The following is a 9,522-nucleotide window of genomic DNA, read 5'->3' as shown; positions in this document are numbered from 1 at the left end:
GAACCTTAACTTTCCTATGTGAATTTGATTTCGATTAATATCCAACAAAAATGTTTGTATGCACTGAAAAATATTTATGTGGAGAGAATCATTTGTATATAACTCAGTAAGCTAACCAAGTGGCTTTGTTGCCTGAACCTAAGCAAAGTGCCACTATTTCACCAGCGTTAACCACAATTACCAGCATAAATTATTACGAATATTAAAAGTGAAAGTACTCGTTATGCAGAATGGTCCCTTTCTGAGTGCTGATTCTATTCTATTCTATTTAACATTGTACTTGATGTTAGAGCTCATTTTCAGCAGTTAAACCCACAACATTGTCATATTTTATGTTTGATTTTGTAAAACGTCCTCCAGAGAATGATCACTTAACCCTTTATACAGCCTCTTTGGGTTTACTCATTATTTTTAAAGGTATTTGCTATAACATACAACTGTGAACGTTTAGACCCATACTGCATGTACCCACAGTCAACCCCAAATTTGTTTTTCTCTCATTTGCATCATTTTTATGGATCAACAATATAAAGTAATTGTATGTTTTAATTGGAAAACAAACAAACAGTCACTTGTAATATAATATTTCTTAAAAGTAATCTAGAAGTATAAACACTGAATTACTTAAAGTATTCTAATACCCCTGCCATGTCATACTGATTAAAGGTACTGAGTAGGGGAAGATGGTCACGCTGCATCCAAACAAGCCAAAGAAACAGGCTCTACCTCTCATACTGCCCAGTTTGTACCATCATGACATTGTTCAACATTACCCACATTAAGACAAAAATAGTGTATGGTTTGTTTTGACAACTCTCATTTTTATTCTCATCACCATCATTGTGCAGTTCTGTTGCTCTTATTCTCTTTGTATTACTTATTTAAGTATTTGTAAATCAAGTCAGAAATTCATCTGTCATGTTTAGAGGACGATGTCCATGAGTTGTGTTCATAATGCAAACAGTGAGGCCGGGAAAAGGGCCTGAGAGGACACAAACAGTATCCAGACAGGATGTGGATGAGGAGTGCTGATCTCACGGAAAGCCAATGAATCTTTGGTTTCAGTGACAGAAAAAAGGGAAACATTTCGCATTTTTCAAAGCATGATGTTTACTTGAGGAAACAGAAATATGTCAGAGGTGACTCGTAGCATTTCTGCTTTAGTCTAGCCTTTCTTTAAAATTCAGTCCAGTGTTCTGTTCTTTAAAGACTGCAGCCTGCGTGGTATTTGCTATGCATTTCACCCTGAACAGGCATGCACACACAGAGACAGAGAGAGAGAGAAAACCTTGAAACAATCCATCTTTAGAAAACTTTGAAATAAACTGAAGAGAGCCCTTATCCCATAACCCTTTCTCAATGAAATCTGATCTCTTGTCACTGCGACTGGTCAGCTACTGTATGTATGGTTCAGCTGTAACCAATGATTCAACATCACATATTTTTTTTACAACTAGGTTCAATTTTTCAAAAAGTGTCCACACAGTCAGCACAGCAGAAGTCATGTGGAGTGTGCTGTAATTCACTGTCCTTGATGACCTCAGGTGAAGAAAGGGCGTGATCATGGAAGAATCCAGAATGTTTTGGCGTTTCTTCTAGTCACAAAGTGGTTTACAACAGATCCCAGGATGATGTCACTTCTTCTTCCACCTACTCCTTTCCTCAACCCCACAGAGGAATATATATATATATGTGTGTTTGTGTGTGTGTGATCTGTAGCTATCCTATACATGTACAGTGAATATTTACAGTGAATATGTTCAGTTCTGCATTGCATTGGTGGAATTACTTTAATTTCATTTTGTGCACTTGGAATTACTCTTTCTGATTAATCTCTGTGACAGTAAGGAGGCACAATCCAAGCAATAAAGAAGTGATTGTATTTTATTGTAAAGGAATCTTAGTTTAGACTAAATAAATAAATAAAATTCAAAGACAATATTGTATATTGAATATATTGGAATTGTTCTTGGTTATATGTCATTGTGTAACTTAGCATTATGGCACAAAGGTTGTTTCTGAGATGTGTTGGAAGTGTTTTGCTTATATTAGTACAAGTAAGATTTGAGATGAACTGCAGGGCTGAGCTGCATGTAATGAGAACTGGATGAACAGTTTTGAAAAACAAAATACATAAAACACTAATTATAAAAACTGTAACGTCTTTGTGTTTCTTTGGATTTTGAATCTTCAGAAAGCAGATTAATGCTAATATTTTCGCTCTCTTTATGTGTTTGGATTATTTTTATGGATAGAATATTACTTATATTTTAAACCTAGATGGTGATGTTCATTCATGAAATTATTTCTCAGCGCACGTGTTTATGAGTGCACTGCCAAGTAGGAAGCCTGTCATTATCACTGATGGGTTTTTCTTCTTGTTGCTTTTTGTGAAAGTTATATATATATATATATATATATATATATATATATATATATATATATAATACATAATGTGTTGGAGAAGGAGCCAAGCAATTTAAAATGTCATACACGAGACACATGTGAACATGGTCCCAGAGTTCAGGAGACTGTGTCTCTAGTGTGCTACAATGATGATATTGGACTGGCTTTTTATCCAGAGATCTGATCAAAGATCAGAGAAGACATCTTTCACTTTGTCATGTTCAAGTCAAATAGTAATTCTGTAGAAAATCCACAGGAGGTCAGTATGATTACAAACTCAGCACTCACTGTGTCTTTCACCTCTCTAACATGAGATAGTCTTACTTCACTCTGCATATACTAATTACATACCTTCATTCATAAGAAGCTGTGCTGTCCCGTAACAGTATTACTTTCATTGTCTACAAGATACAAAATACACCTTTATATAACATCACAGCTATGATTAGCTAATGTTCTTCCTTTCTCTGTCATCATCCTGCTGCCCATTGTGTGCCCTGTTCAGATTTCTAACAACATGTGTGGGGCTGTATAGTTTTACATAGAGAGAGGTGGACGGAAGTGTTTAGTCAAGTTCTAAATGTTCAAGTTTTCCATGTATGGACTTCACCGCCAGTTAGTTAATATGTACCTAACTGCAGCTTCTTTAAAAGATGTACTGGACCTTGCACTTAGGTTTTCTGCTCACTTTTGTGCCAGTTGTGGAGACAGAAAATCTTACTTTGGACAAAGAAAAGCTGAGTGGAACTGAAAATCTGAAATTCAATCAGCATGGCTGACCGTGATAGGCTGAGATTCGAGGTGCTTTAGTATTGTCCTAAAGGAAGGTAACATGTTTTTTTATGGAAGATATTAATAGAATGTCCCATAAGGATGGTGGTTATGTGGAGATCTCCTGCCCCCCCCCCCCCCCCCCCCCCCCCCCCCCCCTTTGTGCTCCTGTGTTTTTCCTCCTCTTGTCTCTTGTCTGTCTCTCCCCTGTCTGTCTACTTGAGTGACATCACTCTGGGGCGGAGCTGACAGGTTGGACCAGCCGCCTCTCTGACTGAGCATAGGTGGGCCCAATCATACACTGAAGACCACATGGCATGGTGTATAAACTCCAGAAAGTCAGCCAATATTTGTTGAATTGTCTGCCTACCAGTGAGGTAACGACAAAGACCTCTTCATGTTCCTAGTCTTTCAGTCTGACCTGTATTGTTTTGTGCTCAGTTACCTGAGCTGTCCCTGTGTTTTGTCCCCATGCGATTCTAGTCACTTGCTCTTGTCTGTGCCCTGCCTCATGTTGAAATCCTGCCACTCCCTGCCAACCCTCATCTGGACCCAGTCTGTCAGTACCTTCAGTGGATCACCCCAACCCCCACCTGTGGACCTTGTTTGGACTTTGTCTGTTTGCTCTTCCTGGGACTCAGATCTGGAACTACTTGGACTTTGCACCATTGAACTCTGCTCTTCTGTTGGAACTCATTACTGGTGTGCTTGCTGAACATTCACTAAAAGACTTGTATTTTTTAAGTACTCCTTCCTCCTTGTTTTAGGAATTGTTCCTAATAATCCTATATTTACATCTAACATGGAGAAAAGCATTTTCTCAACTTGTGGTGATCTGTCACGGTGACAATTAAATTGGATTTTGTAAAACTTGTATGTTGTGTAAATGCAATGTAGATCCTTCTAGTCCATCTAAGTAATAAAGTCTAAAAATATACAGTCAGCAAAAATCATGTTGTGGTTAGGTTTAAGGTTTTCCTGCTCATCTTTTCCCCTTATCAAGCCCAACATGCTGTTACCTCAATGGTTTGATCCACTTATGTAAGATCATGACACTCATCACAAGTACGGACTGGTCAATACCATGTGTAGGCAACTATCCTGATCTACATAGCCGCCGAGAGGCTGAATTAGGGAAAAAACATACATGGCCTGATGCGCTGGCTGAAGTTTGTGTCAAAAAAATAACATGCTCCAAAAGTATACTGCTTCATGCATTTATTGGTGATTAAAACAGCACTTACATCAGAAAGGCAGGGATTCCATCAATGACAAAATCAAGCGGTCAGCAAAAAGTAGCACTTCCTGTTCACCCCCTCTCAGTTCAAAAACCCCAATATCAGGTGAACAGCTGACTTTACCACCTCTGATGCTGACGTACCACCACCACGTGACCCGCCTACTCCGATGTGACAATACAATAATAACAATAAATTACCGCGGCTATAGCTGCACAAAGAGCTGGCCTCTACACCAAGTGGTCAAGTAGTCGTCAAAGAACCAGAGAGCTGCTGTAGAAATCACTGAAATTTACTGCAGCAAATTGTATTCATGTCGGTGGATTTCTGTGAACTGTGGAAAATTCAGACATTCCATCCTTACTCAGTCAACAGTTCCATGAGAAACTTCACATCACAGCTCACCAACACAAGAGGCAGTAAAACTTCTGTTTTGCCTTAACATTCATTTAGCTGCGTATTTTTCATTACCTTGTACCTGTTACCATTATCTGTCCAGCAGGTTAATCACAGTCTATTAAACATTGTACGATAGTCCATGTTTGTCCTGCCAAAAAGAAGATCATAAACCTTTGCCTCTTGTGCGCTTGTGTTGTCTCAACTTGAAACTTTGAAAGGCCTGAAAACCATCTCAGGCCACAGCAGCTACAGTGGGAGAGGCCCTGAACCTGGAGACCGGGAATGGACAAATTCACTGAATCACCATCCCCCCGTTCTCCCCCACATCTCCAACCTCTGTGGTTTCAGACCCAAAGACTGTGGACCCCAGAGAAGCCAACCACTTCAGGCCAGTAGCCTTTACTTTTCATCTGATGAAGACCATGGAGAGGATCGTATTGAACCACCTCCATCACCTGGTGAGAAGCAAGCTGGACCTCCTACAGGTCGCATATCGACCAGTTACCAGTGTGGAAGACGCAGTCGTCTATCGGCTGCACAGAACTTTCTCACACCTTGAGAACACTGGGAGCACTGTGGGGGTCATGTCTTTTGACTTCTGTAGTGCTTTTGGCACAATCCATTCATCACTGCTGAAGGAGCTGGAGTAGCCATCACCAACTTTGTCAAATGGTGTGAACTGAACCACTGGCACATAAATGCCAGCAAGACGAAGGAGATGATGACATACTTCCACAGGAAGGTGCCTTAGACTACAGCAGTGGACAACCTGTTTGTATTACTGCATTATTTGTTATGACATTTGCTAATATCAATTACATCTGTGCAAATATCTTGTGCAATATTACTTTTTTACTGTGCTTATTTTTTTCTTTTTCCTGCTGTTATGTATTTTCTTTTGTGCAATAGGACAAAATAATGTATTTTATTATCCATATCATGTGCAATTCAAATATTCAAAGCAATATTATTTTAATAGTCTTTTGTTATATAATGTGCATATATATATATAGTTGAGTTTTATTTTGTATAGCTTTTTATTGTTTATTTTGTTCTTTTTCTATCTCTTTCTTGCTGTTACTGTTCACTGTGACATCTTCATTTACCCGATGTAGAATCAATAAAGTTCTATTTTATCTGTCATCTTATCTTATTTTTGCTCACAAACCAAAGGCGCAGCATGGGGAACATTTTGGGGTTCATCTTGCCAAAGGACACTTTGACATACAGACTGCAGGGACCTGGGATTGACCTTCTGAATCGTGGACGGCCACTCTCCCCCTGAGCCACAAAAGTTTACATTTGTCAACACAAAGTTCAGGGTTACACAGAAATTGTAAAATCTAATTGGTGAATTGTCAAGAAAATATATACAGCACACTCATTTTGCCCGGAGCATGAACTTCCATTCTTTCCACACTCACACGCATGAACTTTAGTGATCAAATATATCTTAGGATGACTGCTAATATACACACACATAGAAATCCAGAGGAACATTGTCCTTCGTGCAGATTGTGTGTTACAGTCGCCATCTTGTGGTGTTCAGAGGACGAGGCCCTGATGAGGCCTACACTGACTGTAAACAAGATATTTAGATCAGATTTTATGGGCTGAGAAAAGTGTCTGAGGAAACAGTAACTATTTTGGCATGTGTTTATGACAAACTGCAAATCACTGATATCTGAGCTGCTGTTAAATGATTTTATGTCACTGAATCTTATGTTTGAAGTCTTCCCTCAGAACCTTTGAAAAGCAGCTATTTGACCCTCTCAACAGGATTTTTGGAAATAGACAATAACTCACTGGATGAAGAATGACGTCCAACAACTAGGCAAAACAAACCTCACAGCAGACACGAGCTGTTCACACGCTTTAAGAGTCACTGAGATAGTAACTGTAAAGTGCATGCCTTTACATTAAACTAAAGGAAGCTGTTCATCATGGTGCAGAGACTGAAAAGAGTGAACAAAAGATCATTCCGACACACGCTGCATTCCAGACATGTCAGAAAGACAGACATTCTGACTTTCCACTGGGAAAAATCCAGTGGAATCGCCAAGTAGACACTCAGGTCAGGTTTCAGTCCAGGCTTTTCCAAGATGCAATTAATGTATCTCAGTGTTGTCACAATGGTAGCTTGCAATGGAAAAACTCTTTAGAATTGCTAACATGTTGAAAACCCTCAAAATACATCGAAGTTTGATTTACAGCAACACAATACAGTAAAACTTTTACAGCAGTCATCATTGTGTGGTGATCCAATTTATCTAATTCCTACATCAGCAACCCAAATTTACAGAAAGGGGGCTCACTGTATATTATTCATGTATATTATTCAACTGTGAATGCAAATTTATTTTCAAAACAAGCACATAGGGTTTCCCACATTGATTCTAATGTTGTATAGCTGTGCAGTGCAACAGTGAAGCACCTTTCACAGATGACATGTAGTGTCTACACAGGCTAGCAATGATCTTTCCAGTGTCTCTTTGCCCGGAGTCAGTCAGAGTCGTGAGCGCTGTTCATGCCAGGTTAAAGTAACTCTTGTTTTCTGATGTCGATACAGTGCGAAGAGATCTTTCTTGTGTTGGACACAGGCATAAGAGAGACATTAATGGTCTTAATCAGAAGGTATTTAAGAAGCTACACTACATTAATAAACATGATTAAGGATGGACATCACATCATCCTTCAGCTGCAGCAAGCCATTGAATTACATCCATGAAAAACAGCAAAGGAAAAATGGCCATGAAAATGTCAACATGCATGTTCGTTGTTGTAAGCTGACTGTCAAATAAGCGTAGTACTTTGATCATAGCGAAAAATGTTATGTTGACCAGCAACCAGCTACCAATACCATAGCCTTCAGCTGCATAGACTAAAAATGACATAAGCATGGAGGATGTGTCACTCGCTACAGACTGTTAGGTCAAAATAAGAGAGACAGATTCAAACAGACTGCTCATCTGTGCTGGCCACATATCCTGAGTTTCAGTTCAGAGAATGGGTCCAGCTCCAAAAATACTGGTTCCTACATTTCCCATAATGTAACCTGATACCATCTTTCATTAAACCCTGTCTAATGCCCACATCTCTCAACACTACACTTACTAAAGCTTTGTGTTATAAATTCATAGTTCAAAGATGTATCAGAAGACACCAAAGAAGCTTTGTCTCTTTAGGCTTCAAACATAAACAATTATCTTTAGAGTTTTTTCAGTGCTTTCAATAGTTTGTATAGTTTCCATGCTGTTAGTCATGTTTACTGTCAAATGAAATAATGACTGTTTGAAGAGCCATTAACAGGTTTTTTTAAGTGATGGTATAGTGAGCAGTGGCACTCTCTCTGGTTCAATTTAGTCACCTTCTTTTGTGAAGAGTGGATCAAAAAAGCTTGTGTCTGTTCTATGGCTTCAGTCAGGCACCCAGTGATTTCAGAAAGTGGAAGACAAAGAGCGAGCAGCCAATGGGCTTCATGAGAATGTAATGGCATTCATTCACACACCCCCACCCCAATCCGTCTGGTGCTCAGGAATAATCGCTGCTTTGTGCAGGACTGCGGAATCCAGGGTGAAAACGCAAGAGACAGTCCAAAAAACATGGTAACCACAGCAACCAGAGGGTCCTTCAAGGGAAGGCATAAAAACACAACCAGTGTTGCAGGCCTGACTTGTTGCAAGCAGGAACCCCTGGTGGTGGTATCCTCCTGCTCAACGCATGCTGCCAGGGGCCAGAAACATGTCAGAAAGATTTTATACCCAATAGTTTAGATATATGGTGCACAGCATCATTTTTATTGGTCCTGTGGACGGCTACAGCACCAACCTGTCAATGGCACAGCTGGTAACACTGGTTTCTCACCAAAATTGGTGACATATATGTTTGAATGTGGAGATTTATTCTGATGGTGTTCAACCACTGCAAAAAGAGACAGCTGGTCATTTTTCTTCCTCGTGAAAAATCTCTAATCAGTGCACACATAACAGCTTCTCTCATGTTACCCATCCTGTTTGAACTCATCCTCAGATTTTTGTGTTTTTGGTAGGTTTGTCTTGGTTTTCAGTGAGACTCAAGACCCTAAAAGTATAAGAGCAGAGTGGTCTTTGGAAACACTCTCAGACTGGAAAGTCTGGACTTCGTTAGCATGGGAGCTCCAGCTGTCCTCCTCAGACTGTAAATCAGTCTTCTGGTCAGCTGAGAAAGGACTGAGGACTAAGAGTTGGAAAAGTGAATATGGGCCTATTGGTATGAATGGGAAACCAGTTAATTAATCTGAGAAAGTCTCAAGTGTCATGAATGTTTTTAAGTTTGAATGGAAATTTGATGCTAATATATGAATGAATGGAAAGTGGTTGAAGATGATTGGGTTTGAAAGGTCTTCTGACTGACTGAATGTTTTGAAAAGGTTTAATGGGATTATAAAGTTGAGTAATACCAAAAATGAGAGATACAGAATAAGAAAGTTTGTTTCTAGCTGAAAGTATGAATGACTAGATAACTGTTAAAATGCATGGAAAACTGTGAAAACATGTACATTTGAACATTCTGTTGATTATTTTTCATGAGGAAAATTTCCTGGAAAACACTGAATATTTCAGAAAGTATCAAAGCTATCAAAAATCTGAATGATAGCGTGAATGTCCTAATTGAGTTTGATGAAGGTTTATCATTGAAAAATGTGGAACGAGCTAAGTGCCAAAAAACA

This window comes from Chelmon rostratus, chromosome 20 (assembly GCF_017976325.1).
Source record: "Chelmon rostratus isolate fCheRos1 chromosome 20, fCheRos1.pri, whole genome shotgun sequence".
NCBI classification, from domain to species: Eukaryota; Metazoa; Chordata; class Actinopteri; order Chaetodontiformes; family Chaetodontidae; genus Chelmon; species Chelmon rostratus.
Note: the sequence above shows the minus strand (reverse complement) of the source record.